Source organism: Excalfactoria chinensis, chromosome 5 (genome assembly GCF_039878825.1).
Source record: "Excalfactoria chinensis isolate bCotChi1 chromosome 5, bCotChi1.hap2, whole genome shotgun sequence".
Classification (NCBI taxonomy): Eukaryota; Metazoa; Chordata; class Aves; order Galliformes; family Phasianidae; genus Excalfactoria; species Excalfactoria chinensis.
This window is the reverse complement of record NC_092829.1, coordinates 43,442,906-43,465,561: the sequence shown is the minus strand read 5'-3', so window position 1 is coordinate 43,465,561 and position 22,656 is coordinate 43,442,906.

Sequence of the window (22,656 nt, the reverse complement as noted above, 5' to 3'; positions counted from 1 at the left end):
GTGGTCAGCCCTTAAATGAATCTAGGAGAGGTGCAGTCGAGCTGAATCACCACCACCTGTGTTCCCATAGCTGACCTAACTCTTGCCTCAGGTGGTTAATCAGAGGTTCGGGCTGTGATTAACAGTTTCCTATACACTTCTCAATAAGTTTCCCCAGAGATGAGATCCCACAAACTCGACTAGCCTAGCAAAAGCACATAAGAATGGGTCAAAGTCTTAGGAAGAAAACCTATTCTGTCACTTGGTACCAGTGGGGAAGGCTGCCGTGGAGACCGTTGGGCTGTCACGCTGTTTTCCTAGCTCTGTTCTTAACAGAAGCCCGATACAGTAAGATCATCATACATAAGTGCGCACGCCTGGAGTCGTGGTCTGACTCAATAAACCCTCTTCTCAATTACTCACAGTAACATAGGAGACCACATCTGAGCTTTTGCTGACAAAAAACCAGGGAAGAATTGACTCTGTTCTCAAACAAGACAATCATCTACATCTTTAAATAAAATTAAATGCTGTAGCCTCAGGGAATAACTGGTTTCCAGCCCATCTGATTTTCAGCTATTAATTTGCAATGGCACTACTGAAACTCAGACTACTTTACTAAATCATTTAAAAAATAAAAATAGAATCCAGGAAAATACCCATTTATGCAGCCAAAACCATTAATGCCACAATGCATTCTGGGCTAGGAGGAGCCTTATCTTAATGAATCCTACCCAAGATTGACACTGTTAAGAAGGCCCACCTGCAGAAACAGACAAGAAGATCACAAGAAAAAAAAAAAAAAAAAAAACAACAAAAAAACATCTGTATACATATTCTCAACTGCTGAGTTATAAAAGAACATAAAAGGAGCTCCTTAAGGATGCCTTTCTAAGAGCGTGAGAGTTCTCCTGGCCCCAGCAGGGTCCCCCCAGAATCCAAGCTCAGAAAGTGGATTTTGAAGGGGAAACTGCTCAGCAGACACTGAGCAGACAACTGTATGTCCAGGTGGATTGGGGGGGAGGTGACAGTGATGCACTGTTTTCCCCAGTGGCCTGTCTTGTAATCTGTGCTCTTTCCCAATGACACCGAGCAGAGCGCTGCGGTTCATACAATAGAAGAGAGGGATACCCTCCAAAGGTATTTAGACACACCTCAAAAGTGAGCCCTTGTGAACCTAGTGAGGTTCAACACAGCCAAGCATCACGCTTGGTCAGGGCCTTCCTAGGTACAACCACAGACCAGGAAAAAAGACACACTGAGATCAGCCCTGCAGGGAAGCATTCGAGGGCTCTGGAGGAATAGAACTTTAATGTGAGCCAACAGTGTGTGCTTACTTAGAACCCAGAAGGCCAATGGTAAGAAATAATGGTAAGAAATAAAGCGGAGCTGCCACAGTAGGTCTGGAGAAAGGCCGTGAGAATGAGCAAATGGCTGCAGCACCTCTTTTATCAGGAAAAGCTGAGGGAACTGGGCTTATTTATTTCAGAGGAAAAAAGGCCTCATTGCAGACTCCTTGCACTTGCAGTGAGATTATAAACAGGAGAGGGACAAGCCTTTTATGTGGTCTGTGTTTGTAATGCCACAACATGATACAAAGCACAGCACAGAAATAAGAGCAGCACAACGAAGTCCTGGGCTGCAGCAAATCAGAGTGAGCCCAAACACGGGAGCTGCCACAGATGCAGAAAACAAGAAAAGAAGCTGCTTACCTTCACAAAACCTCTACTGGGCCACAAACTCTCACCACCGCTGCCAGACCTTAAATGAGATCTGGGAGGGGGTTGGATCCTGGCTCCACCCCTTCCAGTCAATCATCTGTATTGCGTGCACCTGAGCTCCCCTGGGTTAGCCCTGCCTTCCCACCAGGTGCTCAATCACAGCTTCCAGATGTGATTTGACATTTCCTCTACAGCCTCATAGTGACAAGATGAAGTGGAATAGCTTTAAAATACAAGAGAAAAGATTTAGCTTAGATGTTAGGAGGCACAAATTTTTCAGTTGGGCAGTGAGCAACCGGCACGGGATGCCCAGAGAAGTCCAGTGTGGACAAAAGTAAATCAAATTGCCTTGAAAACAGAAATATTTTAAAACAGAAAACATTTATGTCACATGTGAACATCTGAGAAAATATCTCAACATTGTCTAAAAAAAAAAAAAAACAACAAAAAAAAAAAAACCCACAACAAAACAACCCGCTTATCCCATAACCCTAACTTATAGCAGAAGTAAAAATCTGTTCCTTTTTATTTTGAGTGATATTAAAGACAAGTTTCCTGTGCTCTCACCCAGAGCTATCAAATTTCGCTCTATTAGCGTGCGCCTTTGTCTCCAGTGATGCATGGTCATGTTTTAAAACATCCGATTAGTGGGGTAAAAGAGAAGTATCCGTTCTGTGATACAGGGTCATCCCTTTGCCTGGGATTCCTTTCCAGGTTCTGTCTTTGCAAATTAAGAAAGGCTAATTTATAAGCTAATAACATCGTAACCGAGCAGTACTAATACACTAAAAGAGCTATTCCCATAGATTCTAGCATTGATTACATCAAATCCTGTTTAACGCACAATTGATCAATTACTACAATAGAAGCACACAACAACCTGGAGAATGCCTAACATTCTAATTCTCAAGACTGCATTGGTAACACAGAAAATCACACACTATGTCAAAGTATTACTAATATTATCTATAACACAGCAAGTTACAAAGCAATACCACTAAATACACTAAGAAAGGGGCACACAGTTCCAGTTACTATAAAGGCTGGATGCTATTTTCTGCCTTGAGATGAGGCTCAATATATCATACTGGAACCCACGTAGGGCCAGTCCCTGTGGAAATACGAGCATATCCATGACCCCAAGTTGTCTGGGACCGTCCCCTGCCGCTAAGTCCTGTGGCCATATTCCAAACATGAACCACAGGCTGTTCCTTGAGCGCTGGGGAGGCCCCAAAATGACAAACCACACGAGCTGTGTCTGTATGATCACGATCCAAAACATTCAGCACAAGCAAAGCCTTGCATCATTTTTCTTGTGCTGTGTCTCTCATATTCCCCCTTTTTTGTTTAATGATAAGAATGGATTTCAGTGTTTGATAAATGCGCTCAATGAGAGCTTGTCCAGTGGAAGACGGAGCAATGCCCGTAGTATGTCGAACCCCCCGTTCTTGGAGGAAAGCTCGAGCGGCCGGTCCGTCCTTGTCTTTAGCGAAGTTCCGTGCAGGCTGCAGAGGCGCAGCGACAGGCGATGTAGACGCGGCGGAGAGAGGCGGCGTCGGGGCGAACGACGTGGGCGGGGCGGGAGGCGGCAGCGGCACCGGCAGCGTCGGGGCCGGAGCGGCAGCGCAGGGGGCGGCTGACGTCGGGGCCGGAGCGAGGGGCGGGGGCGCGCGGGGGGGCGCGACTTCCCTTCTCGACAGCGTGGAGGGGGGTCGGCGCCGCGCATCGAATCCCGGCAGGACCCGTTTTCGGCACCGAGGGTGGGAAGGAGGGCGATGGGGAACAGTCAGAATCCCCTCCTTGACAAATTTAACCTCAGACAAACAGCCACACACCAATGTGGTTACATAGAGCTGTGTCCAGTTATTGCCCGACAAGCCATACTTTGATAGCAGACAGACGAGGGCGTCCGAAAATCACACGCGCTAATTGGAGGAAAGCTACTGCAATAACAAACCTAAACCCCCCTTCAAAGCCGCGAGCCGTTCACTCTTTTCCTAGAGGTGTCCTTGGTTCGCATGCTGTTTATCCCGCTCTGCAGCTGCTGCTCTGTGAAGTCCTTTTCTTGATCCATGGCTGCTGCTCTGTAAAATTCTTTCATTACATCAGCTGGCAATACATTAAGGTACTATCCCTAAGGAAATGAGATGGAATAAGGTACATATATTAAAAAAAAAAAAAAAAAAAAAAAAAGTGAAGAATCAAATCTCCAATATTAAAATTTCCTTACAACAAAACTTATAGTCATTTTGTAATATATATACACAGGAAGAAAGAAGAAAACAGACTTTCAATATATTAATTATCTGGTATGCTAGTGAAGGCCAGCAACTCGTCTTACCATTTTGCTCAAAACCACATAAAAGTGACCGCTGAGAATCACCGGCAAGATCCCATTTGTGACCGATATCACGGGCACAAAATCAGTTCATGTACTATGTACGAAACATCTGACTTCCAGTTACTAAAGCCCTCCTGTTGTGTTGTGAGGATACTCAGCTTATTACCTGCACACGGGAATGCCGGGACAGTTTAGCCTTTATTATTACGTTTATTAATATTACTATGATTCCATATGTAGCAAAAGATGCCAGTCATCATTTGCAACCATCCGATAGAGAAAATTAACTTTGTAATATATTGAAAACAATATATATGATATATAATAAAAGCATATTTTCAGTGTAAAAATAATATGCTTTCAAGCTGTGCCTTGTGAAACCGTTACAAGAAAGGATTGTGCCTAATGCCTCTTTCCATTATATTATTTTTGTGTTTCACAGAACAATGCAAACAGAAATTCTCACTGTGGAACACCTATCGTGACACTTAGAAACGGCTCTGATGCCTTTTTAGGCCACAGCTTTTGCTAACCACAAGAATTCAAAGCACCTTTGTCAGATATAGAAGATGCTCGTGGCACCTCTTGTGCCTCTTTGTGCAAATGAAGTTGTTTATCTATAAACTTAACATTCGAAATACTCAAAGCCCAACCAGAATGTGTGACACCAGGAAATTACATAATCACTAATTTATAGTGAATTGTATTCTGTTATGCACTTCATTTGGCACTTTTTTCCTGTCCTAGGCCTCATCTTTTCCTTTTTCACCCTTGATAACATTTCAAATCTGTTTACTCAGTTCACCTCTCTGTGTCCCACCCTCTTTTTCTCCTGTTCCCTAATTTAATTCCCACCCTCACGAGTGCAGCACCATTATACTTTTCATTAGGAGGAGTCTGTATTAACTTCACACTCGGTTACAGATTCGTGGAAAACCTTCTGAAATTCTTAAAGAAGAAATTCACTCCAACAGATTAAAAGCAGAGGGAAACGAGCTCATTTTCAAAGAAAGGAAGGCATTGGCACACAGACTTTCTGATTTACATCCATAAGAATAAAACTTAAAAAGGCAATTCTTGCAGTTCCTTCAGAGTACTCTATGTACTATACAGAGTACACAGGAATTCAAGGAAGAAAGGTTATTTTCAAGCATATGAGCAAAACCAATTTTTTATCCTCTGAGCTGTGGCTACACAACCTCTATTAGATCACTCAAATGACTGTGACATTTGTGCATCCTTTCTGAAACAGAGTCTTAAAACTGCTGGGACGATCAAAACCCAGCAGCGATAATGCTGACAAACGCACACCTTCATCTCAACCACCCAGCACTTAAAACACACACCTATTATCATTCATACAGTCTATTCTCTTCTGCATCTTCGAACACCATTCTTCTCTTCATCTTTTTTCCTCTTTTTAGCAAAGTTCGGTGTTCATAGAGGCAATGCAAAGGTCAGTTGCTTTGGTTTTGTGCTTTTTTTTGCTTGTTTTATGCTTTTTATTTATTTATTGCTTTTTGGTGACAGTCATCTATTTTACTGCTTACGTAGTACTGCACAGTTTAAAAGAACTGTCAAACAAATGCTCTCTTGTGGTGCAGGAGAAATTTTGCCATTTTTTCTCTTCTGAAAACACAGGTTGTGGATGTTTCTGAAGAACAGCTTAGTTAGTCCCTAGAAAAATATCGCATTTCACACAATCCAGTCCTTTGTGAGCTTTGTCACCAGCATTTAACCACATGAGAAAAACAACAACAACAACATAAAAAAACAATGCGTAAAATAGGACGTGAATGTGAAAAAAGAGTGACCTATTGTGCTGGAAATGGCTGGAGGCTTCCCCAGTTCTGCATAGATATGTTACAAAGTGCTTCACTGGAGACATTTTTATTCTGTCATCTTTATTTATTTATTCTTAAAGAGAAATTGAGATGGACTGTAAACAGACATATAACAAGAAGGCCAAGTGGTAAACAGGTGAACTGGACTACATATGATTTTTCAAAATGAAGGCTAATTACAAACACAAAGTTTGGTGTTTTATGAAATAGGCTGAATTTTGTTTTGTCAGCCTGCAGCAGAGAGTTACTTCTCCAGTGAAAACACGATTTTCAGGGTCTTACTCTCACAACAGCATCAAAAAAAGGAAGGAATACAATTTTATTGTCGATCACCAAATATATGGACTTTACTTGCTAACTATTTCCTTTGATTTTCCTCATGCTCGTGACATGCAGAATCCAACTCTATAGCCTCTCTTCCCTTACAAAGAAGGTATGTTTAATACAGAGAAGTGTACACAGCCCTGGCATAAGGGGTTAACGCTCCAAACTTGCACACTGTAAGGAAAAAGCGTGTTATGGATATAGGCTGAACTAATACATAATCAATAGTTTTCCCCCGAGTTTTGTTACATATTCATTACATTCCCCGCTACCCCACGGGTCTCTTCTCTTCCCCCCCCCCCTCCATCTTTGTTTAGAAATGAAGATTGCTCTCCTGTCGTGAAAGCTCCTGTTTTCTTCCGGTGTTTTCTCCCGGCCTCACAGGTGAAGCGCCCCCACGCGTCGGTGTCACCTTGCCCTGTGAATCTCTAATCGCCTTTCTGCCAGATGGCCTTCTTCCCCTTGTTTTCTCAAACTTAGCGTCTGCAATTCCCCCTCTCTTTGCCCCCCTTAACATAAACTATCTGTAACTACCCTTCGCCTTAGTTTCTATGTTCCCTTTTCACCTATTACGGGATCCTTTTACACTCTTCAGTTCCCCCCTTTTCTTTAATCATTTTATTCTTTCTTGACACATCCTGAAATAAGCCCCTCTCTCTGCCTTTTGTCTTTGCTCATGCCTCTCCCACACCTCATATTCCCTTCTGGTATCCTGGCACTGACACAAAAAGCATCTTACTACAACACAAGTAAAGCACACCGAGAGTAGCAAGGTGATGCAGACTCAGAAAAGCTGTTTTAGTGGTCAGCATTCTCAATTGTTTCTAAGGTTACAGAAATTTTCATACAGCGATACCCCCCAATTTCTCTGGAGTTGTGTGAAAACAATTTGCCATCGTTGCCCTTTCCCACGAGACCCACTTGTGCCCTGTTCCTGGTACTGGGATCGTACTTTGTAGTGTCTGTTAGACCAATATATTCTCTTATCTTCCCTTACAGACAATTTCCATAAAATACTACAGGGCATAACAATGTGTCCATCTGGGCGTGCACCCGTCTGTCACCTTGCTCTCTTCCCTTCTAAATCATTAATTGGACTCCTGTCCTCTTTAGAATATTTTACAGGTTTTGACTTGGGTTCAGAGATTTTAAGTTAACCGTCTGGAACTGAAGCCTTCTTCAACTGTTCTGCCACCTGATCTATCATCTTATTTTCTCTTTCCTGTACTCTGTTACTTTCTGATGTCCTTTCCTACATGTAATAGCCATCGGTAGATTTACATCGTGATGTTTTCCCTGCGTGTGAGAAATCCTTGCTCTTTCCAGATGGTACTATGAGCGTGTGGTACCCCAAATACATATTTAGCATCTGTCCATATAATTAAGGCTCTTGTTAAGGCAGTTATTTCAGCCTTTTGAGGGGAAGCCCCCACAGCTGATGGTTGTGCTCCGATTACCTGGTCAGTAGCAGTTACCGTATATCCTGCCTTACAGCCTCCTCGTCTCACAAAACTGCAGCTGTCGGTAAACCGGGCGTCTTCTGCATCTTCTAAGGGATCGTCCTTCAGGTCCGACTGACCGGCTGGAATGCGCAGCTTCAGTTGTTTCAAAGCAGTCGTGTAAAACCAGTTCTCCGGGAGTTCTGCTAAGGAAAGATACCGGGTAGACAGTGTTAGTTACAATTATTACTGCATCACTCTGCTCTACCAAGATGGCCTGCTATTTCGGGGATCTTTGGGGTGAGAGCCAATGTCCCCTATTGCCTCCAATACAGGAAACTCTGTATGAGATATTAAAACTGTTATCCTTTGGCTTCAGATAAAAGCACATCAATACATGTAGTTGTGTAACATTTCCTAGATATTTTTTAAACAGTGCGACTTGTTTTCTTACAAGCTTTTATTTTCAAATGACAGTGATTTCCTGAAGATGCACCCTTAGCAGATACTGAAATGTAACAAGAACACCCGTGTTACACAATGTTAACTGTTGCTTCCCTAATAGAAATAGATCTTTCTAGGATGGTTCACTGTTTCCTTGAATTTACTATCCTGTGGCCATTTTCCCACTATGAGCCAGGATTTCATGTAATATTGGGCCTAATGTCAAGTTAATTGTAATTTTGGTTTGAAATACATTCAATGGCTTTTTTTCTTTTTTCCAGTATAATTTTTGTAACATTTGCATATTTTCATTCTTTCCCCTCTATATCTTAGATACAGAAATGCTACATTTACATAGCAGGCTTCATTTGTATCTAAGAGCATATAGATGCTTAAGAGCATATAGATACGGTCTAACAAATGCCTGATACAATTAGTTTTAATGTGGTTATTTCTAAAGCTATAAGGACTCATTCCTTTGGAAATAAGTAGAGGCACAGATGATCACAGAGACTATAATGCGTGTATATCTGGTTTCCCTAAAATTCTCATTGGTGCTTTTAACTTGTACCAAAGATTAATCCTTCTTTGGTCAGTTGGGCTTCATTCATTATTTATTCAAAATTCATATCTTCTTTCTTCCACTTATTCAATATTCATTCAAAACTCATCAAATATTCATGACTCCCCCCACTCATTCAGTATAAAATACTCATTCAATATTCATGACTTCCCCCACCCACTCATTAAATATTCATTCAATTCTCATTCAAGATTCATGGATTTTTCCTCACTCATTCAATATTCATGACATTTCCCACCCACTCATTAAATATCCACCCAGTACTCATTCAATATTCATGACTCTTCCCACACACTCATTAAATATTCATCAAGTACTCATTCAATATTCATGGCTACTTTTCCTCACTCATACAATATTCATGACAATTCATGACTTTTCCCACCCACTCATTAAACATTCATTCAGTACTCATTCAATATTCATGACGATTCCCACCCACTCATTAAATATTCATCCAGTACTCGTTCAATATTCATGACATTTCCCACCCACTCATTGAATATTCATTCAGTACTCATTCAATATTCATGGCTACTTTTCCTCACTCATTCAATATTCATGTCGATTCCCACCCACTCATTGAATATTCATTCAATATTCATTCAATATGCATGGATTTTTTTTCCATCCATTAAATATTCATTCAATACTCATTCATTATTCATGACTTTTCCCACCCACTCAATAAATATTCATTCAGTACTCATTCAATATTCACGGCTACTTTTCCTCACTCATTCAATATTCATGATGTTTCCCACCCACTCATTAGTTATTCATTCAATACTCATTCAATATTCATGACGTTTTCCACCCACTCATTGAATATTCATTCAGTTCATTCATTCACAGCGTTATAGTCACCAACTTGAAAGTTCCGAAGATACTGCCCTAAGTTAATGTTGACCAAGAATTGTCTGATATCAGTGCCACCGCCTGTGGATGACATGATGGCAGCTTCATTCCAAATATTCCCCCTGACGGTCACATAGAGTAAGACACAACTCTCTTAATTTGTTGTCAGCCAGCCAACAATAAACACCAGTTTCTCAGAGATAATTCTTTGAGGTTCTTTAGTTCAAACTGTTATTTTGTTGCTCTTGTTCTTTTTTAAAGACCGCAAACCTAGAGAAAATAAAAACAAAATTAGAACAAACAAACGAGGAATATCACTGTATAAAAAGGCTTGATTTCACATTAGTCTTGGATAATATTCTGAAAAGCTCCTTGCCATTTGCACAGTAATTTAAGACTTACTTAACTATGAAAACTTCAAATGGGTTAAACGGCATAACCTCTCCCTCCTTGTATAATCAGCTCTATGAAGAAGACGACTTAAACAGCAAGCTGAAAGTAAAGGTATTACATATACCTTATTATCCAAAATATTCTCTTACAAAAAAAAAAAAAAAAAAAAAAAAAAAAAGACACTACTTATTATCTAGAATTGAACTACTTCTGTGCTGTATCATTACCTCCACTGAAGGATAAAACCTCTTCCGGTATGATTTCTCTAATGCATTTGAATAAGTAAACCATTATTTTGACTTTCAAATAGATATAACAAAAAACCAAAACACAATCTTCACATTTACACCACGTATGAGTGTGGCATGATAAGAAGAAAAAGAGAAGTTGAACAAAGCGAATGTTTTTTTTTTTCCTGAAATGTATATAAAAACATAGATTGTATATATATATGTATGTGTGTGTATACGTATATCAGAGAACTATTCTTATGTAAGTTTCTTTATTTATAACACCTCTCTACATTCTTAAGAATGTATTCAACTTCAGTCCTTTGCCATATCTTTAACAGCTTTGATTTCTGTTCACAAAGGTTCCGAGCAGCAACACACCATCTTCAGTAAGAAAGGCACACAACTAAAATCGCTTAGGAGAGACACCAAATGATTCCTCAGTCATTTCAAATCCAACAAGCTTCGATTGAGCTAGAAAGATTAATAAACGGCTTTTAGAACAAGAACTTGATTTGTCCTTCGTCTGCCTAAGTGGACGTCTAAATCTTCACCATTCCATTGTAGACTTCAAACATCAGAAACTCCTCAAGCTTTTCATATAAAGCCCTTCACAAAACATAAAACTCAACGCTACTGCCCCTCACCCACCTCTATACTCCTGAAAAGTATGGATATAAAGACATATTTTGTCTAAAAGTCGTATCTATATTCTTAGCATGGAGTAACTATTACAGAAATGACTAAGGCAAGAAAAAAAAATAGGCAGGAATTGTTTGTGTCTCAGTGCATCAAGCACTCGTTAAGAAAAAGAGTACACATACTCAAGCATAAGAAAAAAAAAAACCCTTCAGTGCTAGCATTTCAAACTAAGTATTTCAAAATTGATGTTGAAATTGGTTATCTCAGCAGTTTCCATCTTTCTTGGTTTTGTGGTGTTGTTTAGGGTCTTTGACCCTGAGGTGTTAACGTGGATTTTCACTCAGTATAGTTCTTTCAATCTTTCCACCTTCAGCGATGACAAAAAGTCACTTAGGTAAGCAGCTTTTATTCACTTACACTTTTCTGTACCTAACTACTGTGTTTTCTACATGCAGCGGCCTGCTCTCTTCTAAATCATTAATTGGACTCTTGTCGTCTTCAGAATATTTTACAGTTTTTGACTTGGGTTCAGAAATTTTAAGTAAACCGTCTGGAACTGAAGCCTTCTTCAACTGCCTGTTCTGCCACCTGATCTATCGTCTTATTTTCTCTTTCCTGTACACTGTTACTTTTCTGATGTCCTTTACAACATGTAATAGCCATCGGTAGATTTACATCGTGATGTTTTCCTTGCGTGTGAGAAATCCTTGCTCTTTTCAAATGGTACTATGAGCGTGTGGTACCCCAAATACATATTTAGCATCTGTCCATATCATTAAGGCTCTTGTTAAGGCAGTTACTCCAGCCTTTTGAGGGGAAGCTGCCACAGCTGATGGTTGTGCTCCGATTACCTGGTCAGTAGCAGTTACCGTATATCCTGCCTTACAGCCTCCTCGTCTCACAAAACTGCAGCTGTCGGTAAACCGGGCGTCTTCTGCATCTTCTAAGGGATCGTCCTTCAGGTCCGACCGACCGGCTGGAATGCGCAGCTTCAGTTGTTTCAAAGCAGTCGTGTAAAACCAGTTCTCCGGGAGTTCTGCTAAGGAAAGATACCGGGTAGACAGTGTTAGTTACAATTATTACTGCATCACTCTGCTCTACCGGCATGACCTGGTATTTCGGGGATCTTTGGGGTGAGAGCCAATGTCCCCTATTGCCTCCAATACAGGAAAGGCTGTATGAGATATTAAAACTGTTATCCTTTGGCTTCAGATAAAAGCACATCAATACAAGCAGTTGTGTAAAAGTTCCTAGATATTTTTAAACAATGTGACTTGTTTTCTTATAAGCTTTTATTTTCAAATGACAGTGTTTTCCTAAAGATGCACCCTTAGCAGGTACTGAAATGTAACAAGAACACCCGTGTTACACAATATTAACTGCTGCTTCCCTAATAGAAATAGATCTTTCTAGGATGGTTCACTGTTTCCTTGAATTTACTATCCTGTGGCCATTTTCCCACTATGAGCCAGGATTTCATGTAATATTGGGCCTAATGTCAAGTTAATTGTAATTTTGGTTTGAAATACATTCAACGGCTTTTTTTCTTTTTTCCAGTATAATTTTTGTAACATTTGCATAGTTTCATTCTTTCCCCTCTATATCTTAGATACAGAAATGCTACATTTACATAGCAGGCTTCATTTGTATCTAAGAGCATATAGATGCTTAAGAGCATATAGATACGGTCTAACAAATACCTGATACAATTAGTTTTAACGTGGTTATTTCTAAAGCTATAGGGACTCATTCCTTTGGAAATAAGTGGAGGCACAGATGATCACAGAGACTATAATGCGTGTAAATCTGGTTTCCCTAAAATTCTCATTTGTGCTTTTAACTTGTACCAAAGCTTAATCCTTCTTTGGTCAGTTGGGCTTCATTCATTATATATTCAACATTCATATCTTCTTTCTTCCACTTATTCAATATTCATTCAAAACTCATCAAATATTCATGACTCCCCCCACTCATTCAGTGTAAAATACTCATTCAATATTCATGACTCTTCCCACCCACTCATTAAATATTCATTCAGCACTCATTCAATATTCAAGACGTCTCCCACCCACTCATTAAATATTCATTCACTACTCATTCAATATTCATGGCGTTTCCCACCCACACATTAAATATTAATTCAGTCCTCATTCAATATTCATGAATTTTCCCACCCACTCATTAAATATTCATCCTATTCTCATTCAATATTCATGGAGTTTCCCACCCACTTATTGAATATTCATTCAATACTCATTCGATATTCATGACTTTTCCCACCCACTCATTAAATATTCATTCAGCACTCATTCAATATTCATGACGTCTCCCACCCACTCATTAATTATTCATTCACTACTCATTCAATATTCATGGCGTTTCCCACCCACACATTAAATATTAATTCAGTACTCATTCAATATTCATGAATTTTCCCACCCACTCATTAAATATTCATCCTATTCTCATTCAATATTCATGGAGTTTCCCACCCACTCATTGAATATTCATTCAATACTCATTCATTATTCATGACATTTCCCACCCACTCATTAAATATTCATTCAGTACTCATTCAATATTCATGGCTATTTTTCCTCACTCATTCAATATTCATGACGTTTCCCACCCACTCATTAATTATTCATTCAATACTCATTCAATATTCATGGCTTTTTTTTCCCCCACTCATTCAATATTCATTCAATACTCATTCTATATTCATGTTTTTTTTCCCCCACTCATTCAATATTAATTCAGTTCATTCATTCACAGCGTTATAGCCACGTTCTTTAAAGTTCTGAAGATACTGCCCTAAGTTAATGTTGACCAAGAATTGCCTGATATCAGTGCCACCGCCTGTGGCTGACATGATGGCAGCTTACAAAAAAAGACACTACTTATTATTTAGAATTGAACTACTTCTGTGCTGTATCATTAACTCCTCTGAAGGATAAAACCTCTTCTGGTATGATTTCTCTAATGCATTTGAATAACTAAATCATTATTCAGACTTTCAAAGAGATACAACAAAGAATCAAAAAACAATCTTCACATTTACCCCATGTATGTGTGTGGCATGATAGGAGGGAAAAGTTGAACAAATCGATTTTTTTTTTTTTTTTCTGAAATGAATATTAAAAATATAGATTGTATATATTTGTGTGTGTGTATACGTGTATCAGAGCACTATTCTTATGTAAGTTTCATTATTTATAACACCTCTCTACCTTCAGTGCTAGCATTTCAAACTAAGTATTTCAAAATTGATGTTGAAATTGGTTATCTCAGCAGTTTCCATCTTCCTTGGTTTCGTGGTGTTGTTTAGGGTCTTTATCCCTGAGGTGTTAACATGGACTTTCACTCAGTATAGTTCTTTCAATCCTTCCACCTTCAGCGATGACAAAAAGTCACATAGGTAAGCAGCTTTCATTTACTTACATTTTTCTGTACCTAAGTACTGCGTTTTCTACATGCAGTGTCTCTTCCAACGCCTTATGCCGGAACACCTCCAGTTCTGTTTCTTCAGGAACTCAAACAACCGCATATTATCAGTTACTCGGATCCATCTCTGTACAAACCACAACACACTGGATTATCTACTATAGAACAAACTGCTTCCACATTTGTACAACATTATTTCTTTTTGCTGCACATTTTGCAACATAGTACACAGCAGACGGACAAAGGAAAAAGTTGCTTGTTAGGAGATGTTCTTGACCACAGCCATGCTAGGAGCTGAAGCCCAGGGCCAGTCTTCGATTAAGCAGTCATCTCCAGCTGAAGCCCTTTTAAAGAAATCGTACAAATCTGGCCTACCAGTACAGCTTGTTAAGTAGCGAGTTCACTGTCACGTGTCGGTGTATCCGTGAAGAGGATTCTGTTTATTTTGGTATAACTGCTCTCGATGCTGCAAGTAACGTAGAACTAAATAAATCTACAAACAGGTGCGTGTTTATATTACAGGCCAGAGAATAAATAGTAAATCATTTCTTATGTTGCAATGTTTTAGCCTCAAAAAGCATACAGAAAAAAATGGAACCCAAGGACCACCTCACCCAAAACATTTAAAAGTATTTAAAAGTAATGACAATCATTGAAAAAGAATGCATTGGCCCAGTCTATAACTGCCGCAACAGCGGGGTTTTTAGGAAGATTTTCTAGCCCCTTTTTAATCCATTATGGGGTCCTTTTTCACTCTTCACTCACTCAGTGTCACAAGAAATTTTTAATGTGACACAATTAACTTCACATTCATTTCAGAAAGCAAAACATGTTAAGGACCTGAAGTAGCATCACCTGTAGGTCTGCAGAGGTTGGAATTCCCTTACGCATCAGCTGCTTCCAGTAAAATCTCTTAGCTTAAGAAACAGAGACAGAATAGATCCTTGTGCCTCCCCACCGCATTTTAAAATACAACACACCTATGAACGCTTCCAGCAACGTAACAAAATTATGCTTTGTGAAATATTAAGGTCAAAACAATATGGGTACACCTTCCGTAAAAATAAAGGTGCATCCTCCTAACTTTAACCTCGTCCGTTTCAGGTCACAAAAAGCATAGATCAACACTTCTTCCAGGACAAGCGAAGGGAAACTTGTAAATTTTGTATTCCTGCAAGGATGTCACAGCAAATCACGGACAGTAGTAGAGAATTGCTAAGCAACCTTTGGAAGAACGAACACCTAAATGTATCGGTGTCCTTGGACATGTTCTGGTGGCTTAGTTGTGAAAAATCCAACAAACAGAAAACATTTATCGGCTCGGTTCTCAAAAACTATTCTCTCCACATTTTTTCCTTATCCTCCCAAAAGCTCGGATGACCTTGCAAAAACTAAACAAGAACAGAACAGTAAAGCTGTGAATGAAAACTCAAAAAAAAAAAAAAAAGTCTAGCATTTAGCTGAACACTGAAAAAGTGCAATGGAAGATGAAATCAGCAAAAGCGTTCCTAAAAGTGAGGCAACTTAACTGGCAGAAAACCTAAACCACGGCCAGCTTGACAAAGGACGTGAACAGATTATGGGAAGAGCTGGGCCGTATCGGTAACTACTGCACCCCAAATAAAGGCCACCAAAACCTGCAACTGACAAAAAAGGATCTGCCCTATGCATGGAAGAAAGAAACAAATGGCTAGCTGGCAATCCAACCACTAAGAAGCAGCTCCATGCAAACAGCAACAGAATGTATTACCAAAATTCAAAGAAGTTAAGAGATTAAAGGCAGATATCATTATAAAAACCAAGCAGACAAATTTTATTCTCAAAGGCCCATAGCAACAGTAAAGAGCTAACAAGCAATACATACATGACAACTGTGACTCCAAAAAAAAAAAAGTTTACTGAAACAAAATGACAGTTAACAGCAATATCATCTTGCTTGCTCCTGCCTCCAGGTCCTCCGCACAGTTTTTTCTGTCTTCTGCAGCAGCTTCTGAAACATTAGCGGGGACACCGTTAGTCATGCGAAGCGCCAAGCCCCCCACCTGAAGGAAAAGGGAGACCCCACATTGCAAAGGAACTCGGCACGCGACCACGCGGCCAGTAACAGACATGAACCCCCCACACCTCCCAAAATCATGACGACAAAAACTGCTTTGAGCAACTTTTCTCACCTCTTTGACTCACGGCGAACTTCCAGCCGGTGCTGCGGGGGATCACAGAGGCGGGCAGACTGGGCAAATTGGGCCGGGCACACAAAAAGCAGCGGCCAAAGAGTCAGCTTCCCCGCTTACGGGGGACCCCCAGCCACTGCCTCCATTGCAAAGGGCCCGGGACTGCGGGGCACGCTTGCTCCCTGAGTTACAGGGCAGCCCCCATCCCTACGGCCGAGGGAGGCTCCTTCTCCCCCAGGTCCGGGGCAGAAACCCCACACAGGCTGCCAGCAGAGCACTAACGCTCACGCACCCAGAGCCTGATTACAGGCGGGTGGACAACACCCCTGGAGCCACAGAGCCCGGTTTTCCCCCCAGCGGCAGGAACAACTCTCAGAAGCCAGGCAGCGGGGCAAAAAGGGTAAAGGCTGCAGTCAGGATCCCAGGTCCAATTCCAGGGAGGGCGCAACGCCCAACCCCACATCTCGCAGCCCCGTGCCTCTGAAAGGCCGGGGCCACCTTCCCGCCCGAGTACGGGGGGGGTCTCTCAGAACGCAGCTCACCAAGCACGCACACGGGGGGCACGCACAGCCCTGCCTACAGGACGGTACCCCCACATCCCACCCTCCCCATGAAGCCCCGGGGAGCGCGAGGCTCCCGCCAGCGCCTGAGTTACAGGCCGGCCCGCCCGGCAGCAGCAGCAGAACACCACCAACGTCATGAGTCATGTTTTAGGGAGCCAAGGGACCGACCTCGACCCGCCGAGCGGGGAGGTCACCCCACACACAAACTATACCTCAACCTGCACCCTCTGACGGGACAGGGAGGGGTCATTCCCACCAACTGGATGACTAAAGCAGCCGGCTGCAACGCGGCAGCCTGCCCACGCCTGATTACAGGGGGGGCCGGCCACTTGGGGGACAGGGGGCTTCGTGGCTTGGGACTCGCACAAGGACAGGCCCGAGCCCTGGCTACAGGGCGGCCTCGGCCACTGGACTACCGTGTGGCTCTGACCCGCACTAAGTAAAAGGAAGGGAGACGGGACACTCGCTGCGCTCGTGGCACTAAGAGGGAACACCCCATCTGTGGCATGCACCAAAGTCCTCCGATCCCCCCCAGGAAGTCGAAGCTAAGCTGCAGCCATCTTTGTGGAGGCCTAAAGGGAAAGGTCAGTCGCTCAGTCACTCCGCAAACACAAGCAAGGAAAGGGAGGGGAACACGCACACACAGATGCGACTTTCCAGAAGGGAAGGACAACAAGGCGCAGCCGATACCTGGGAATAAACCCGCAACCACGAGCAACACACGAGAGCCTGTGACCCAGCCCTAGGCTGCACGGAGGCCACAGACCTCAACGTGCCAAGGGGCTTCCCAGCTACGGCCAAGGGCCAAATGCCCTGACGCACACCCCGAGTACGGGGCCGTCGCACTGACACACCACCTCCAGGCAACGATGCCGAGGGGCTACGGGAGGAAGAGGGGCAGGGAAGAGGCACTACCCTGCTTACAGAGTTGCCTCGGGGTCCGGCGGGCTCCATTTCCCACTCAGGTGCGGAGAGGTGGCTGTCGCCCTCCGTTACAGGGGCCCACGCTCCCCAGGCAGACCAAGGAGCAGCAAGGCAAAAGGCCAAATACTGAAAAAGACCCGAGCCCTGATTACAGGGAGGGAACCCAGCACATAGCCGGCCTGGACACCTATGGCGCCGGCAACGCTCGACTCAAATGTGACTATGTCCCCGCTAACGGGACAGGTGCTTTGCCCAGGGTGCCTTTCTCCTTCCCCCCCTCGTCTGCACGCTTCGGATTCCTCTTCTTGCTCGCTCCTGCCTCAAGGTCCCTGGCACCGCCTCTTCTTTCTTCCGCAGCAGCTTCTGAAACATTAGCGGGGACACCGTTAGTCATGCGAAGCGCCAAGCCCCCCCACCTGAAGGAAAAGGGAGACTCCACATTGCAAAGGAACTCGGCACGCGACCACGCGGCCAGTAACAGACATGAACCCCCCACACCTCCCAAAATCATGACGACAAAAACTGCTTTGAGCAACTTTTCTCACCTCTTTGACTCACGGCGAACTTCCAGCCGGTGCTGCGGGGGATCACAGAGGCGGGCAGACTGGGCAAATTGGGCCGGGCACACAAAAAGCAGCGGCCAAAGAGTCAGCTTCCCCGCTTACGGGGGACCCCCAGCCACTGCCTCCATTGCAAAGGGCCCGGGACTGCGGGGCACGCTTGCTCCCTGAGTTACAGGGCAGCCCCCATCCCTACGGCCGAGGGAGGCTCCTTCTCCCCCAGGTCCGGGGCAGAAACCCCACACAGGCTGCCAGCAGAGCACTAACGCTCACGCACCCAGAGCCTGATTACAGGCGGGTGGACAACACCCCTGGAGCCACAGAGCCCGGTTTTCCCCCCAGCGGCAGGAACAACTCTCAGAAGCCAGGCAGCGGGGCAAAAAGGGTAAAGGCTGCAGTCAGGATCCCAGGTCCAATTCCAGGGAGGGCGCAACGCCCAACCCCACATCTCGCAGCCCCGTGCCTCTGAAAGGCCGGGGCCACCTTCCCGCCCGAGTACGGGGGGGGTCTCTCAGAACGCAGCTCACCAAGCACGCACACGGGGGGCACGCACAGCCCTGCCTACAGGACGGTACCCCCACATCCCACCCTCCCCATGAAGCCCCGGGGAGCGCGAGGCTCCCGCCAGCGCCTGAGTTACAGGCCGGCCCGCCCGGCAGCAGCAGCAGAACACCACCAACGTCATGAGTCATGTTTTAGGGAGCCAAGGGACCGACCTCGACCCGCCGAGCGGGGAGGTCACCCCACACACAAACTATACCTCAACCTGCACCCTCTGACGGGACAGGGAGGGGTCATTCCCACCAACTGGATGACTAAAGCAGCCGGCTGCAACGCGGCAGCCTGCCCACGCCTGATTACAGGGGGGGCCGGCCACTTGGGGGACAGGGGGCTTCGTGGCTTGGGACTCGCACAAGGACAGGCCCGAGCCCTGGCTACAGGGCGGCCTCGGCCACTGGACTACCGTGTGGCTCTGACCCGCACTAAGTAAAAGGAAGGGAGACGGGACACTCGCTGCGCTCGTGGCACTAAGAGGGAACACCCCATCTGTGGCATGCACCAAAGTCCTCCGATCCCCCCCAGGAAGTCGAAGCTAAGCTGCAGCCATCTTTGTGGAGGCCTAAAGGGAAAGGTCAGTCGCTCAGTCACTCCGCAAACACAAGCAAGGAAAGGGAGGGGAACACGCACACACAGATGCGACTTTCCAGAAGGGAAGGACAACAAGGCGCAGCCGATACCTGGGAATAAACCCGCAACCACGAGCAACACACGAGAGCCTGTGACCCGGCCCTAGGCTGCACGGAGGCCACAGACCTCAACGTGCCAAGGGGCTTCCCAGCTACGGCCAAGGGCCAAATGCCCTGACGCACACCCCGAGTACGGGGCCGTCGCACTGACACACCACCTCCAGGCAACGATGCTGAGGGGCTACGGGAGGAAGAGGGGCAGGGAAGAGGCACTACCCTGCTTACAGAGTTGCCTCGGGGTCCGGCGGGCTCCATTTCCCACTCAGGTGCGGAGAGGTGGCTGTCGCCCTCCGTTACAGGGGCCCACGCTCCCCAGGCAGACCAAGGAGCAGCAAGGCAAAAGGCCAAATACTGAAAAAGACCCGAGCCCTGATTACAGGGAGGGAACCCAGCACATAGCCGGCCTGGACACCTATGGCGCCGGCAACGCTCGACTCAAATGTGACTATGTCCCCGCTAACGGGACAGGTGCTTTGCCCAGGGTGCCTTTCTCCTTCCCCCCCTCGTCTGCACGCTTCGGATTCCTCTTCTTGCTCGCTCCTGCCTCAAGGTCCCTGGCACCGCCTCTTCTTTCTTCCGCAGCAGCTTCTGAAACATTAGCGGGGACACCGTTAGTCATGCGAAGCGCCAAGCCCCCCCACCTGAAGGAAAAGGGAGACTCCACATTGCAAAGGAACTCGGCACGCGACCACGCGGCCAGTAACAGACATGAACCCCCCACACCTCCCAAAATCATGACGACAAAAACTGCTTTGAGCAACTTTTCTCACCTCTTTGACTCACGGCGAACTTCCAGCCGGTGCTGCGGGGGATCACAGAGGCGGGCAGACTGGGCAAATTGGGCCGGGCACACAAAAAGCAGCGGCCAAAGAGTCAGCTTCCCCGCTTACGGGGGACCCCCAGCCACTGCCTCCATTGCAAAGGGCCCGGGACTGCGGGGCACGCTTGCTCCCTGAGTTACAGGGCAGCCCCCATCCCTACGGCCGAGGGAGGCTCCTTCTCCCCCAGGTCCGGGGCAGAAACCCCACACAGGCTGCCAGCAGAGCACTAACGCTCACGCACCCAGAGCCTGATTACAGGCGGGTGGACAACACCCCTGGAGCCACAGAGCCCGGTTTTCCCCCCAGCGGCAGGAACAACTCTCAGAAGCCAGGCAGCGGGGCAAAAAGGGTAAAGGCTGCAGTCAGGATCCCAGGTCCAATTCCAGGGAGGGCGCAATGCCCAACCCCACATCTCGCAGCCCCGTGCCTCTGAAAGGCCGGGGCCACCTTCCCGCCCGAGTACAGGGGGGGTCTCTTAGAACGCAGCTCACCAAGCACGCACACGGCGGGCACGCACAGCCCTGCCTACAGGACGGTACCCCCACATCCCACCCTCCCCGTGAAGCCCCGGGGAGCGCGAGGCTCCCGCCAGCGCCTGAGTTACAGGCCGGCCCGCCCGGCAGCAGCAGCAGAACACCACCAACGTCATGAGTCATGTTTTAGGGAGCCAAGGGACCGACCTCGACTCGCCGAGCGGGGAGATCACCCCACACACAAACTATACCTCAACCTGCACCCTCTGACGGGACAGGGAGGGGTCATTCCCACCAACTGGATGACTAAAGCAGCCGGCTGCAACGCGGCAGCCTGCCCACGCCTGATTACAGGGGGGGCCGGCCACTTGGGGGACAGGGGGCTTCGTGGCTTGGGACTCGCACAAGGACAGGCCCGAGCCCTGGCTACAGGGCGGCCTCGGCCACTGGACTACCGTGTGGCTCTGACCCGCACTAAGTAAAAGGAAGGGAGACGGGACACTCGCTGCGCTCGTGGCACTAAGAGGGAACACCCCATCTGTGGCATGCACCAAAGTCCTCCGATCCCCCCCAGGAAGTCGAAGCTAAGCTGCAGCCATCTTTGTGGAGGCCTAAAGGGAAAGGTCAGTCGCTCAGTCACTCCGCAAACACAAGCAAGGAAAGGGAGGGGAACACGCACACACAGATGCGACTTTCCAGAAGGGAAGGACAACAAGGCGCAGCCGATACCTGGGAATAAACCCGCAACCACGAGCAACACACGAGAGCCTGTGACCCGGCCCTAGGCTGCACGGAGGCCACAGACCTCAACGTGCCAAGGGGCTTCCCAGCTACGGCCAAGGGCCAAATGCCCTGACGCACACCCCGAGTACGGGGCCGTCGCACTGACACACCACCTCCAGGCAACGATGCCGAGGGGCTACGGGAGGAAGAGGGGCAGGGAAGAGGCACTACCCTGCTTACAGAGTTGCCTCGGGGTCCGGCGGGCTCCATTTCCCACTCAGGTGCGGAGAGGTGGCTGTCGCCCTCCGTTACAGGGGCCCACGCTCCCCAGGCAGACCAAGGAGCAGCAAGGCAAAAGGCCAAATACTGAAAAAGACCCGAGCCCTGATTACAGGGAGGGAACCCAGCACATAGCCGGCCTGGACACCTATGGCGCCGGCAACGCTCGACTCAAATGTGACTATGTCCCCGCTAACGGGACAGGTGCTTTGCCCAGGGTGCCTTTCTCCTTCCCCCCCTCGTCTGCACGCTTCGGATTCCTCTTCTTGCTCGCTCCTGCCTCAAGGTCCCTGGCACCGCCTCTTCTTTCTTCCGCAGCAGCTTCTGAAACATTAGCGGGGACACCGTTAGTCATGCGAAGCGCCAAGCCCCCCCACCTGAAGGAAAAGGGAGACTCCACATTGCAAAGGAACTCGGCACGCGACCACGCGGCCAGTAACAGACATGAACCCCCCACACCTCCCAAAATCATGACGACAAAAACTGCTTTGAGCAACTTTTCTCACCTCTTTGACTCACGGCGAACTTCCAGCCGGTGCTGCGGGGGATCACAGAGGCGGGCAGACTGGGCAAATTGGGCCGGGCACACAAAAAGCAGCGGCCAAAGAGTCAGCTTCCCCGCTTACGGGGGACCCCCAGCCACTGCCTCCATT